Source organism: Galeopterus variegatus, unplaced genomic scaffold (genome assembly GCF_000696425.1).
Source record: "Galeopterus variegatus unplaced genomic scaffold, G_variegatus-3.0.2 Scaffold5167, whole genome shotgun sequence".
Lineage (NCBI taxonomy): Eukaryota > Metazoa > Chordata > Mammalia > Dermoptera > Cynocephalidae > Galeopterus > Galeopterus variegatus.
In genome coordinates, this window is record NW_007731278.1 from 102,558 (window position 1) to 117,673 (window position 15,116).

Sequence of the window (15,116 nt, forward strand, 5' to 3'; positions counted from 1 at the left end):
CGGAAATGTCAGATGTCTTGATCTGATTGGTGGTTACATGGGTGGATAGATACACATGTAAAAATACATGAAAGTATTTACTTAAGAGTTCGCCGGACCTAAGTTACACCTCAGTTAAAAACAAAAAAGAGCAGCCATCTCCCTTTGATGACATAAACTTGAGATTACCCAGGATAATCCATTAACGATCCAACTCCGTTTATTCTGACTCCTACTTGATGAACCACTTTCCATGGCTGACTTGGTTCCAGGTGTAGATTTTACTTCTGCTTACTAGTAACAAAGTACTTAGACCCCATTGGCCTTGGCATTCCATTTTGCCCATCAGCTTAACGATCCAACTCCGTTTATTCTGACTCCTACTTGATGAACCACTTTCCATGGCTGACTTGGTTCCAGGTGTAGATTTTACTTCTGGAACCAGTGCTTACTAGTAACAAAGTACTTAGACCCCATTGGCCTTGGCATTCCATTTTGCCCATCAGCCCCCACTGAGTTTCTGTAACATGAGTCAGCCTCTTCTTGACTCTGCTCACCCCTGGAATGGCTGGACCTGTGTTTCTGACCCTGACCCCAAAGGGGCCCTGCCCCACTTAACCTCGGCTTCCAGCACCACACACCCCAAGAAGGCGCTGCCAGCAGCAGCCTCTTCTGATTCGAAAGGCAGCCAGGCCAGGGCCTGTGTCAAGATGCACCATGACATAATCCCTTCATTCAGCCTGTCAAACAACAAATGCTTCTGGGCCGGCGCTGTGCTGGGTGCTGGAGATACTGTCATGACAAGCAAACAAGGACCAGCTCTCAAAGAGCGCTGTGGGGAGATGGATCACAAACAAGGAAACAGAAATGAACAGGATGGTTTCAAGGTGTGGAAAGAGCTAAGACGACTCTAAAACAGAGAGATGTGATAAGGAACAGTGGGGAGAGGAGAGGCCTGCTTCACAGAGATGGAAAGAGCCGGGCTGTGGAATCAGACAATCTGGGACTAAGTCCCGGCTCTGCTACCCACTAGCTGGGTGATATCGTGCAAGTTACTTCTCTGAGCCTCAGCCACTTCATTTGTAAAATGAGAACAAAGATGACTTCTCCCAGGGGCAAGGGAGGGGTCGATGTAATATACGTAAACCATCTGGCCAAATAGTATGTACTTTCTCAATAAATGACAGCTCCTGAGAGGATTACATAGGAGCAAGAGATGGGGACAGGAGACTGCCCACTGTGGCCCCCCTATATCACAGGGGTAGAGATGCTCAAAGCAAACATTGAAGTGGTAGGGATGTTTCATGAATATGCTCAAAATTCATGCTGAAGGCTGGGCAGGGCTTCAGAGGAGTTGGAAAATAGGGGCAGGGATGGAGTCTTTTTTCCCAGTGTCCCCCCTCTTACAGCACTAGCATACTGTGTGGCTTTCAGCAAGTTACTTAAGCCTTAGTTTTCTCACTTGTAAAATGGGGTTGTTGTGAGGAAAATGAAGGGGTCTTCAAAAGTTCATGGAAAGGTTCATATTATCTTTTCATTCTATTTTTCCATGAACTTTTTGAAGTACCCTTTGCGAATAAGAAAATTCAAAAAAAGTGTATAAAACAGTGCCTAACATGCAATGAAAAATCTAAAAATGTCAGCCAGCATCATTATTCTATAAATGATCCTGCAGTCTTCTCAGGAACGTGCCTCCCCTGGACCCTGCTGGGCCTTTGCATGAAAGGACCCTGCCTTCCCTGCCACATATGATGCCACGTTCCTGGGGCCCACTGTATATTTCCAAGCTCCTCGCCTCAGTTCTGAGAGGCTGAAAGGACAAGTTGTATCTTGCCCCCTTAGCAGAGAAGGCCACTGAGGCTTGGAGAAGGAGACACCCTGTGCAAGTCATTCACTGAGACAGAAGCAGAGCTGGGACTCAGATCCAGGCCTTCTGCCTGCTAGCTTGGGACTCCATTTACTGTCCCAGTCTTCCATGGACCACCCATACCCCACTTATATCCCCAGGGGAGCTTGTAAAAATGCAGATTCCCGGTCTCATGAGGCACCACCAGATCTGACTCCTCAGGGGTGGGGCCTCAGAGTTGGTTTTTGGAACAAGCTCCCCAGGAATTTCGGAGGCACAGTTGTATTTGATTATCTCTGCTTGACACCACATTGGTGGATAGAAAATTGAACAGGATTTTGGAACCACGTGTGTTTCCTTGCCTCTGGTCTATAAGATGTTTCCTATTTCACTCTCCTGAGTTCTATCAACAAAACCCCACGGAAAAAGGAAAATAGCTTCTCCCAACCTGTGTGCCACAAAGTGTTCATTGACAGTTCATCACAGAAGATTTTCACTACTAAATAAGGATGCTGCATGTTCTGTCTGCCTCTGAGAGAGATTCAGCACAGAGTATATTATTAAAGTCTCTGAAAAGTCCTGCAGTAAACACATCCATGTAACTTGGTTAAATCTAGTGCTTTCCAAATTTATTTGACCATAAAACCCTTTCTTCACAGAATACCTCTTGACATCTTGAGAGACAGCAGTGTTCTGTAAAACGTGGAGAAATGCTGATTTTAAAGCTTAGTACAAAACTAACAGCTGTGGGGCTGGGTAACACGCCCCCTTTCCCAGCCCCTCAGTTGAGAAAAGAGCCAAATGGCAGGAGAAATGTCACCCTGGGGCAGCATTGTGATGAGAACAGCTGAGGCAGAATGCTTCCGGCCTATCAGCTCACGTCTTTCCTCCCCAAAAAGTGCACCCTCCATATTTGTAGGTGGGGATGGAGGCTGCCAGTGTGCAGCAGGCCCAGTGAGGAAGCCACCAACCTTCAGAGACTCAGGTCTAACTGTCCACTGGGGTTCCAAGGAGAATTCTCACTGGAACTTAGGAAGGGCTTTTCATCAAAGACTTCCATCCCCCATAAGAGAATTTATGCCCCAGCTGCTAGCCAGGGATAGGGCTGAAATGCACATAAATACAACACTAGGATGCAGAACCAAATAGGACAGGCAGACAGGAAAAATGCATGGAGAACCTTGAGTAAAGGCCCCTTCAGCTTTCCTTCAGGTTTCCTCCCTACCCTGCATTGAAAAAGGCTGATAGTGGCTTGGCCAAGCGGTGGCTGTTGCCCTGCTTCCTGCTCCTGACTCTTTCAGAGGAAGTATGTCTGGAGGCCAGGAAACTTCCAAAGAGCAGGGTAGGAGACTTCCATGAGGGGCAAGGAGACAAAAGGAGAAGGGGAAGGGGAGCTGCAGAATTCCCTGTCTGAAGTTGCTTCTATCTGCTGCGGATGGCAGGGTGGCTGCCACCACCCTAACCACCTCCCAGAAGCATCTCTGAGTGTTCTGGACCAGGCAGTACACAACTGGGATCTGTGTTCTGGTCCTGACTTTCATCAGACAGTCATTCAACAAACCCTTATCAGTGTGAGGTGCTAAACTTGGTGCTGGAGGTATGGGAGCTAATATAGTCTAGAAGAGTTGGGAAAAGAATGATGCCCATAACAGGCTGCTGAGAGGCAGAGAGGAGCAGGGAGGGATTGCTGTGAACCAGAGACCTGTGTGTGTCTCAGATCTCCCCACCCCACCCCCATTATATAACAACAACCATAATAGCTACCATTTATTGAGCATTTACTCTGTGCCAGCATTGTTTTGAGTGCTTTATATCTATTATCTTATTTATTGCTTATAACAAGCCTATTATTGTTCTCATTTTTCAGATGAGAAAGATGAGACTCAACAAGGTTAAGTAAATTGCCCAAGGATGCTTGCTGATCTGAAGTCTGACTCCCCAACTTTCATACTAACCCCCATGAGTTTCCACTTCCCAAGTGTCAGCATGGGGCTGAGGACACAGGGCTCAGAGCTCAGAAGCTCAGGACATAGTCTCCAAGTCGCTGGTTGGGCCAGTCCTTTGCAGCATCCTCAGAACCCCCACTCACCGTGACACCTCTAGCCCTCCCAGCTCCTGGTATGCACATGTTTATTGATCCTTTTATGCATGTAATGCAAATGGACACAAGAATTTAGTGGAGTTAACAGTGCTGAAATATTAACAGGCTTTTCTCTTTTAATTAGCTGCTCAGAGAATGGTGGCCAGGGGCTTGGGAGGAGGCTTTCCTGGGCAGGTGCCCAGCCAGCTCTGCCTGGGCCTCCTTCTGCCAGGGATGGTGCCCTGAGCCTTGCTGTGGGCCGTGGGCCATCGAGCATGGACCTTGCTGGAAAATTAACCCTGCCCTTCTGTGCTCCCTGCCCTTCCCACAGCCCCAGCTGTCTGCAGAGCTGGCTGAAGCCTGTCCTCTGTCTACTGCCCGCCAGGGGCGGACCAAGTGACTTCTTAGGAGCTTTGAGTCTGCGAGAGGCTCCAGTTCTGTGCTCAAAAAACCAGTTCAAAACAGTTCCACTCAGCCCACACCATCTCCTCTGGCCTTGCCCTAGTGCAGGTCACCTTGAAGGGAAGCACCAGCAGACTCTTGGCCCGTCCACCTTTGGTCATTCTCTCTCAAGTCATTAGGTCCAAGTTCATTTCCTCTCCAGCCTCCCTCTTGCTCCCTGTTCTCCCGACCCTTCAGAGGGCACACGCCTTTTAATTTGCCATTAATTCACCGATTTGTTCTGTAACATTTCCTTAGCAACAATTACATGAAAACTCCTGTCCTCAGTGCTAGGACAGAGAGTCAAAATAAGGCAAAACCCTCCTCAATGAAGAACCTCTGCCCTCCCCCTGCCACAAGCCATATTAAAGTCTGCTCTCCACCACAAGGCCTTTTTTGCTAATCAAAACCAAACCCGTATTCAGCTGACCTCCATTTTGGCTGCAAAAATCTCTCCCCAGCCCGAGTGTTTGCGTCTCTGATCTCTGGGTTCAAGGGCACTGTCACTGAATAAGGTGAGCAGCCAGCGCTGAAAGGGTCAGCATACAGGCTGCCACCCTGTCACCACAACTGAGTATAAAAACAAGCCCGACTTTCAGGATCAGTTGCAGGGCCTGGTTCCATTTGCAGGGCCTGCTCCTGTTTGAAAGGCCTGTCACTGCAGAGCCGGAAGCTTCTGGAAGAGGCTGGCACTCTTGACAATCCTCCCTGCTGAAAGTGGTGGCCAGTCCTCCATCTGTGCCCTAGTCCCTGGGAATGTCCAGCACCACTATACCCACACCCTGGCCTCATTGAAGGCACACAGGTATTGTGAAGTGCCAGATGATACGGAATCTTTACGGTCTGTGTGTCAGTGGAAGTCTAACCTGCACACCCACTTATGGAACTCTGGGATGTCTGGACAGCCCTCTAAGTGAGGACTCAAAAGTCCCCTGAAGGAAACTATAGAAGGACTTTCTGGGCTGACCCTGTGGCTCACTCGGGAGAGTGCGGCACTGAGAGCGCTGAGGCCGTGGGTTCGGATCCTATGTAGGGATGGCCAGTGCGCTCACTGGCTGAGCGCGGTGCGGACGACACCAAGCCGAGGGTTACGAATCCCTTACCGGTCACAAAAAGAAAAAAAAAAGAAGGACTTTCTGTCTGGTGGACCCCAGTGGACGACACCAAGCCGAGGGTTATGAATCCCTTACCGGTCACAAAAAGAAAAAAAAAAGAAGGACTTTCTGTCTGGTGGACCCCAGAACACCAGGATCAAAACTCTCCATGATGAGGGGACATAGGGCAGCTCTAACCAGTGCAGGCAGGACACTCATCGCAGAGAGAGCAGAAAGGCCCAGGCCTCAAGTTGGGCACTGCTTGACCGGAGGCTGTAAATGCAAGTCTGAGGGTGCTGCCTGGACAGTGTGAGATAAATGGCAGGGGTAGGGCTCTACCTCTTACTTAATGACCATGTGAACTTGGGCAAGTTGTTTAACCTCTTTAATCTGCAAAATGGGATGATACTACATTTCAGGCTCTATTGGAAATAACTTCTGGGTTGTTGTGAGGATTAAATGAAATAATGCACATTGGGTACATAGCACAATGACTAGTACCTGGTAGGTACTCAATAAATTTCAGTTTCATTTCCTCTTGATAATATAAACCAGGACCTTTTGGGAACCGGTTCCAAAGTGCTATAAGAGGAAAATGTAAAACTGAATGAGGAGGTTGACTTTGGAGGGATGCCAAGATTTTGTAATCTCAAGAGATTAGAAGATCGGGGTGGGTCGACACTGGTAACCACTGGAAGGAAAGATCTCCCCATGAGAATATGCAGGATGATGGCAGGAGAGAGAGGCTACCACACATCAGGGCAGAGAGTGGGTCCTAGGAACCCGGGAACTGAGCTTGCCTGGCCCAGGCATGAGGGGCACATGGACACAGGGTTACTCATGTAAAATCTTCTTGCCTGGGTCCCAGCCACCCAGCTCTACCAAGTTCTACCAGTTCTGAGGACTCCATCACTATGGCTTACTTGGCCCTGGTCCCTGGCAATGGCCCAGAGTCTAGATCTGACCAGGCTCCCCTTCACCACCTATTGAACCAAGCCCACAGGAGGAGCAGGGCCACAGTAGACATGGTCCTGGGTGTGGGGCTCTCGTCCAGGCTGTTGCAGTAATTGCTGTGTGACGTGAGGCAAATCATTTAGCCCTCTAGTGCAGAGCCTCAGTTCTCTGGCTATAAAACAAGTGTAAGAACTCCTTCCTGCAAGTGTTAAACACAGTAAGAATGGGATACCTCTGAGCACAGCCCATGCCACCTAGCAGACACTCTAGAAGTAGAGTTAGAAGGCAGTGGAACAAAACCAAACTTATACCTCAGGTGTGTCTGCCTAGAGAAGGTCCTCCTATTCCAATGTGGAGCCCCCTGAGTGACCCTGTCCCTAAGAGCCTGAGGCACAGTCGCTAGGGGCAGGGCACCTCCTAGGTGGGACGGGAGACACACTGCATATCCAGTTCTCCAACCCAGAATGCAGAGCCTGGGCCAGTCCTGGGCCAGGGAAGGGAGAGAGCAGTGGCTTTGCTGAAGCAAGGAGCCCCCGAAGGCCAACCTAAACCAAAAGCCCAGTGGGATGAGGGGATAGAACAGGCTCCCTCCAAGCTCCACGGAGCTGAGACCAGCCCTGAAGCACAGGGCTGAGCTTGGGGCTCTGGCATAGGCCTGGGTGTGGGGACCAAGGAGAGACAACAGGGCTAAGACACTAAATTTGGGCTGAAATGGGGATCTGGGGACCCTGAGCCCTCAGATAAGAATGGGATGGTGATAGGTGGGTGAGAGTCACAACCAAGCCTGCAAGAACTGGTTGGAGGCTCCATTCCAGCAGTGAAGTTGACTAAACCCCCATATAACCAATTTAAAATGGAAGCCAATAAGATTAGACTCACAGTCTTATTAAATGAGATGACATATAAGAAAGTGCCATGTAAACTGTAGAGTTCTGAATAGATCAGAACTTATTATTATTAGGTGCTGAAAGACCCAAAAATGGCTTCAGAAAGTGAAAATTGGAAGTTAAAAAGCAGGTCATAATACACCTATTAAACCAGTGAAAATAAATTAAAATGATAAAATCCATTGTAGCTGGGCTGTGTGCAACACCAGCTCAGACTTTCTGCAGCACAGCCCGGCAGTGGTAAAATGAGAACCATAAAACTGTTTCTATCCTGTGACCTATTAGGCAATCTCACTTTGGGGAATAGGCCCCAAGGAAATAATTTTAAAAGAAAAAGTAATTCATGTAAGGATATTCACGGCAGAGCTATTTGGAAGAAAAGAGAAATTGGCACCTATCCAAACGCCCAGCAGCAGAGAAATGGTGACCCAAACTCTGGCGCATCAATGCAGGGGGTGCCCTGCAGCCATTAAAGTGACAGGTCTGAGGGCTCAGTCAATAGCAGGAGGCGTGTGTAGGAGATAAAGTCAGCTGAGAAAGCAGAATGGACCACTGTTTACCGCTACGTAAAAATATATTGACAGGTATGAGCAGGGAATTTAGAATGAATGGTTAAGTTTTGATGGTCATTGGGGTTTTTTTCTGTGAAGTTGTTTAAGTGGATTATAATAACAATAACAACCCTGAAAGCAACATCAATCTTGCAGCTTGAGAGCAGTGGGACCTTAGCCACCAGGACAGAAGAGGGGGCAGCGTTTGGGGGAGGGGGGCTATTGCCACCTGGCAGCATTCCAACCCTCCCACCCTGGGCCACTGTGGGTGCCTGGCTAGAGCTCCAGCTCCTGAAAAGCACCACACCCAGCTGTGGGGTGGGAGCAGAGGTGGTGCAGCCAGACCGCTAGAAACTTCTTAAGGCCACCTCTACATATGGAGGTACAAGGTCCAGGAGGCTGCAGGAGGATTAGTTCTGAGGTTTAAAAATCAGGGAGCAGAAATGTAAGAACATGATTAGCTATACGCTCCTCTCTATCCACTGACTTCTGTAACCTTTAGTGCCCTCCTCCCCCAACGCTCCCAAGGCCTCAAACCCTCCCCCCATATTGGTGGAGACACACTGTCTCCTGCTAACCAGGTGTCAGCCAGAAATCTGGGAGTCATGCATGACTTCTCTCTCTCCTTCTCCCGCACCCAATCAATCCACCAGCAGGCCCCGTGGGCTTTGCCTTCAGAGCCGATCTTGAATCTGCCCCCTGCAGTCCACCCTAGTCTTAGCCACCACCACCATCTCCTGCCTGGACTATTACAGCAGCTTTCTCTTAGGTCCACTCTGCTTCCTCCCTGGCCTGGTACAACCTGTTCTCCACGAGTAGCCGCAGGGATCCTTTCACAAAACTAAGTTAAACCCCATCTCTCCTCTGCTCAAACCCTTGCTGTGGCTCCCATCTCACCTGGAGTCAACGCCGGAGCTTTTTTCCATAGCCTGCCATGCCTCTGTGGTCCGCTCCCATCCCTGCCACTGTTCTCCTGCTCCCCCCACTCCAGCCACACTGCTGTCTTCATCATTCTTCAAGCTAAGCCTGCTCCCACCTCAGGGCCTTTGCACTTGCAGCCCCGCTGCCTGGACTGCGCTCTCCAGCTCTCCAGAGCTTGCTCCATTGCTTCCTTCAGCTCTCCTCTGAGAGGCCTTCCCCACACCCGACGTAGGACAGCACACCAATGCCACCTCCGTCATTCTCAGTCCCCATCCCTGCTTTGTGTGTTCTTCATATCACTCATCAACGCTGGAATATTAAATAGTCACTTGTTCATTCTCTTTCTGTGTCCCTTTCAAAAGGCAAACACACATTGGGAGGGAAAGCACATTTCAGGAGTCAATTTAGGAAACCAAGTTTGAGAACATATTTTCTTTAGCATCAGGTATATTTATAAACCAGGAAATGCAATACCTGCCCTCCTGCTTAAGTATGCTCTTATTTGTTTTTCTCTCCATCACAAAAGGGTTTCTCTCCTTTTTTGGCTAAAATCTTAGAAACCACATAAGTGGCATGCACCGTAGGATCTGATTATAATGCTGAATGTATGAACAACTTGTAAATGACTTGAAATCCAGTAGGTTGGGGGAGAAAAGTGAGGCACCTGGGGGTGGGGGAGGCCAACTGGAGAAGAGTTCAATCACAGGCAGGGACAGAAAAGTCCTTGCCATTAGGAGGCTCCTGGGGGCTGAGAACACAAGGGGAGGGGTGCTTCCTCTTGGGGGGAAAGTGAGATCTGGAATGGACAGTGAGGCGGGTGGCAGTAGAGGGCTGCATGTAAAACACACCTGTCTCCCAACCCTATGAAGCAGCTAAAAGGAAATGTTCTTGCTATATGCTCCCTCAGAAGGAAAAGGGGAGGAGGACAGGAATTCTTCCACCCTCCCTCCTGGGCCAGTGTCAAGTCACTTTCTCCCAATACCGTATCACATGCCTATACTCAGAGCCTCCCAGGCCACTTCCCTCGTGGCAGCCTCTGTGGCTCAGAAGGTGACAGCAGCAGCTTCCTGAGCCAGGAACCATTCATTTAGCAGGGTGTCCTCCCGACAGCATGGTCATTGACTCCCCATGTACCAGGCACTGGGCTAAGAATGGCTTTCCACACGTGCCTCATTTCCTCCTCACCACAGCCCTCTGAAGAAGGTGGAATCACTACCCCTGTCTGTGCATGGGAAAACTGAGGCATAGCACAAAACCTGCCCCAGATCACACAGCTAGTGAGTGGCTGAAGCAGAACTCAAACCCAGATCTATTTCAAAAGCCCCCTTTCCTATCTTTCAGGCCACACTGCTCCCCTTCACTCCCACCTGAGTGAGAGAGGATTATTCATCGACTTTGACATATTTAGTTACTTGATTCTGAAATTAGACCTTGGTGGTGTCATGCAGCCTGGCAAGTCATGTGTGACAGCTGACCTCAGAGCTGCTAGTCGCTGACACCTTGGTGTGAAAAACTTCTCCAGTTACTCTCCTCCCTGGGGTCACTGGCTGACGCAGGAGAGAAGGGAAGGTGGAGGCAGGGAAATAGGGGCTGGGCAGGACCACTTGGCTGACCCTTCCCAAAATCCTCCTCTCTGGTTGCCATGGTGCCACCTCTGCGAGGCAGGGGCCCTGGTGGGAGGGGAGAGCAAGGTGGGGCCAAAGGAAGCCACCCAGAAGACAGGAAGCTAGGCTGTTCATGGAGTCCCCCTGGAAAAAGAGGACTGCAGAGGCATCACTCCTGAGACCTTCAGTCACCAGGGCCACCCTCAGTTGGAAAGGAGAAGCAACTCTTAGGCGGAAGTGAGAAGGACAAAGCAGAGATGGGTGAGGGAGATGACAGAGGTATGTGGAAGGATGGGAGGAGCACCGATGAGGACAACGAGGCCCAGGAGGAAGACAGGACCCTGCAAGGCCTGCACACTTGGCAGCAGTAGCCTCGTGCTGGGCAAACAGTAGGTTCTTAACAAATGTCAGTCAGAACTGTCATTATTGATGGCACTCAAGAGACTCCCAGGCTAGGACACCAGTGAGCCCCAGTTTGCTCAGACCAGGAACAGGGCTTGTCAAAGGCGCCAGCTCCACTCTTAGCCTCAGCAGCTCTGTTCCTGCCTCTCTGGCCAGGGAGGGCTTCTGGAAAAGAATAGGCCCCCCTGCCACTCAGCCCAGCTGGGACCACTGTCTCCATGTGCCCAGCCCAGCCCCCCTCCTGGCACGGGCGCAGTGAGTGAGCGCACGCCTGGCACAGGCCCCAGTGCCTGGGAGAGAGGCTCCGAGCGGGCGGCTTTGTGTTTTGTGAAAACCAAATCCACAACTGAGCTCTCCAGCCAAGCAGGGCCTGCTGGGAAGGTTGGCGGGCCTCCCTTCCCATCCCCCCTGCTGGGAGCTCACCCTTCTCTTCTTAGCCCCCCTGCCTGGAGCCATGGGGAGCACCAGCTGCCACCCCGGCTGGCATGGGGGGCCGAGGGGGACGGGCCTGGGCCCAGCTCTGGCCGTGCCAGGGTTTGCCCTCCCACCCTGACCCCCTTCCTGCCTGGAATAAATTGGAATACAAATCAGAGGGAAATGCTTTCCTCTGTTTGAACAAATTGCTATGGATTCCTCCCTGTCTCAGGTCAGGGCTCACGATGGGGGATATTTTCACTCACCGACTGCTAATAGACTCAGGAGAAGCTGCTGGATCGATAGAGGCCAGGAAAATTAGCCAGGAGCTCCAAGCCAGCCTCGGCCTGCCTCTGTGCCCCGCTTCAGGTCTCCTGGAATGGGTGGAGGGCGACCATACCCAGACTGGACCTGAGCACCAGACTGATGACCCAGGGTGCTGAATGCCCGTGCCCATGCCCCTGCCTGGGAACCGAGGCAAGGGGGATTAGGGGCTGCCTAGAGGAGCAGTGGGATAAAAGTGGACCCAGAGAAGCCCCCCAAAAGATCTGCAGTACCTCCCAAATATGTACATAGGCCTCTGCACATACATATATGTCCTCATGTGCAACATCATCTTGCATATGCACACCTACAGCACACGCATGTCTGCGCATGTTTACTGACATGTGCACAAAAAATACGAATAAAGTACCCTTGGACAGGATAGAGAGAACATGGAGAATGCATTTCGGCTCCTGTCAGGGTACCCAGTGAGAGCAGTTTATCTCATGCCAGTGGTCTCCTTACACACACACACACCTCCAACAGCATGAGGGGAGGAGACAGTGGGGGGCTGCAACCCATCCTTGCCCTGGCCAACCTCGCAGTCCCTGCTCTCTCAGCTCTGCATCACGGGAGAGAGAGAGAGAGCCAGCCAGGGGTGTTACTTTGGGCACATCAGGGCGTCCCTCAGCAGCGAGCTCCTCATGGCATTGCCCAAGGCCACTGTGCCAGTGGGCAATGCCAGAGGCCATGGCTGTATGGCAGAGCTAGGGGAAAGCAGGAGGGCTGGGGAGAGCTCACTGCAGTCTCTGAATACCCCAGAAGGGGCTGGGATGGCTTGACTAGGAGAAAGTCACTCGTGTCTCCTGCCTGCCACCCTTGCTCACATCACACACACCCCTCAGTAAATGAGAGCCTAGATCTGACTTGGGAGATAGACATGGGAGAGGAGGGTATGTTCACTGGCAGGCAGAGCAGTGCCACCAGCTTGATGAGACCCTTCACCTTTGGCCACGGATTTCTGCCTCTGAACACTGAGCAAGTAGGACCCATTAACCACTGACCTTCCATGATTCCAAGCTGGGCCTCCTACTTGCTGTGTGGCCTGAAGACTTCTCTTATCCTTGACTTCTGTGGGCCTCAGGTGTCTCTTCTGACAAATGATCAGATTTGCCCTAAGATTAGATCCCTCCCAGCTCTGTCACTCCAGAGTCTGTGATTCTAGATCATCTCTTTGTCTTGCTCTCCGCTGTATCCTCAGGACCTAGAACAGAGTCTGGCACATAGGAGGTGCTTGATAAATACTGAATTAATTAATTAATCTCAGGTCCCAGTTGGACGTGAAGAGACAGAGAGAAATACACAACAGGATGGAGGTGCTGCTCTGAGCTGGACCCTTAAGGCCCAGGGGTATTCAGGGGTGCAGGCTAGCTCAATCATGGCCCACAGGGGAAGGCTTGGTCCTAGGGAGGGAAGTGGACAGAGTACAGTTGACCTTATTACCTACCCTCTGACCCCCAACAACCCTTTCACACAGAACCCTTCCTGCACAAAGAAGGAGCAGTCTTCTAGCCTCAGAGACTGTCTCCACATGGCTCAGTTTTGAATTTAGCAGGGTGGGGAGCAAATGATCATGACTCTCATGGCAATGCTCAAAGGACCTTATAGATTCCAGATTTGTCCTAGAACAGTCCTCCATCCCTGTCCTCTGCAAGTATGAGGCATCCTTAATCCTTCAGGGAGAGCATTAATTCTATCAGGGAGGTCTTGGGGAAATCAAGACACTGGGGTTCTGGTCATAGAATCCAAGGAAATAAATGAGCAGCTCTCAGGTCTGGTGGCCACAGGGGAGAGTTTTCAGTTTGAAATCAGGGCTCATACATGAAGCCCAGAAGACAAGACCTAAGAACAAAGAGCTCAGCAAAACAGGCTGGCTCTGACAAAGCAAGACGTACTGGGGTGAAATGTAGCAAGGCTACCGGCGCCCTACCCACACCCCTCCCCAACCCTCCAGTGCACCGCCAGCCTAACTCCCAAATGCCAGTGCCCACGGGCATCTCTCTGCCTGAGGGCCATCTCTGGCCACCAGAGCTCATGCTGCCTGTGTGTACAGTGGGTCAGGAATCCTGAGAAATTAACACCCCCAGGAGCAGCCCTCCACCAATGACAGATGGGAGTGGGGGTATACATACCCCAGCTCTCTCACCCCATGCTGAGATAACTCTGAAGTGTTTCACACAGTGTCCCAGAGTTCCCCAATGGGACGCAGTGGTAACTGGCTTGATAAGGCACTTTTTATTGGTTTCCTTTGCTTTCCTGTCTCACTTGTGCTTTCCCCTTCCAGAGCTTCCTGGACTTACCTCCCAGATAAACTATCTGCACTTGACTTCTTATCCCAGGGTCTGCTTCTGGGGAAACCCAAACAAAGACTGTGAGTCCAAGTGAATTCTGATTGTCCATGGTGCCCACTATTAAATTTCTCACATGGCCACAAGTCAGAGCCCACATACTGCCTGAGCCCCACAACACACATATACAAAATCCCCTCATGCTCTTCTACCTCCACTCATCACTGCCCTGGAAACCTCCTTGCCCGAATCCCATGATTCAAGGTCCAACTCATTTGATCAACCAACCTGGGCCATGGGGAGAAGGCTTAGGGCTGTTGGGTATTCCCAGAGCAATCTTCTGGAAACAGTGGCAGTGCTCCTGTTGGCCAACTTGTTAATAACACTAAAGTGGAACTTGTAGGCAGTGTGACAAGATGTTGGACCTGATGGAGACTGGCAACAACCTCCAGTTCACACTATCAAGCAGGTTCACCTTCCCACCCACAAGGGGGGCCTTCCCGACATTTCCATTAAGGGCTTATAATGTCTAACCAGAGTCCTGAGGGCAACAACCTCCAGTTCACACTATCAAGCAGGTTCACCTTCCCATCCACAAGGGGGGCCTTCCCGACATTTCCATTAAGGGCTTATAATGTCTAACCAGAGTCCTGAATCTGGGTTGAGCCCCAGATCCTGTAGTCCAGATACAATGAAGTCTGGGAATAACAAATGAGGTTCACAGGGGTGGGAGAAGGATTATAGAGATACGGGCATAAAATGAGCTTATAAATATCATGCAGACATGCCCTGGCTTCCTCTGAGCCTGGGAGGCAATATAAGAGAATGAGAAAGATCCAGCTTTAGGGTCCCTTACATGGTCTTTAACTTCAGCCTTGGCACCTAATTGCTGTGTGACTTTGACATGCCACTTGCCTCCTCTGGTCTCAGTCTCTTCCTGCACTGAAGCTCAAAGGTCTGTCTCTGGGTCACTTAAAGCCACTGGCGGGCAGCTGAGCTCATTCTTCGCCACACCCAGATGCCCCTTCTCATGGCCTTCTCTGTGTCTACCCTGTGGTCTTATTCCAGAAGGGAGGGTGAAGCCAGGCCTTGCCACAGCACAGAACTTCAGCTTCCCTAGTGGGCTTATGTATTTTGCCAGAAGGTAAACTGACCTCCCCAAGGTCCCCTGCATTTTGCTGAAACACCAGAACCAAACCCAAGTAGATGAGGCTACTCCCCACCTCTACCCTCCCAATATCCCTCTCAGAGATGGGGGAAAGTACCTTCACCTAGAGTTTTTAAAGAATCACATGGGGAGAGTCTCAGGGCCAAGGAGATACTCAGGTTCA

The 15,116-nt window shown here is 50.6% G+C and overlaps 1 protein-coding gene across 2 annotated transcripts in view; it reads right to left on the reverse strand.

Annotated features, from left to right (window-relative positions):
* The window catches only part of MDGA1 (MAM domain containing glycosylphosphatidylinositol anchor 1), a 56,482-nt gene that overhangs the window by 29,867 nt on the left and 11,499 nt on the right, over positions 1-15,116 (reverse strand). The gene's annotated exons all lie outside the window — the stretch shown is intronic.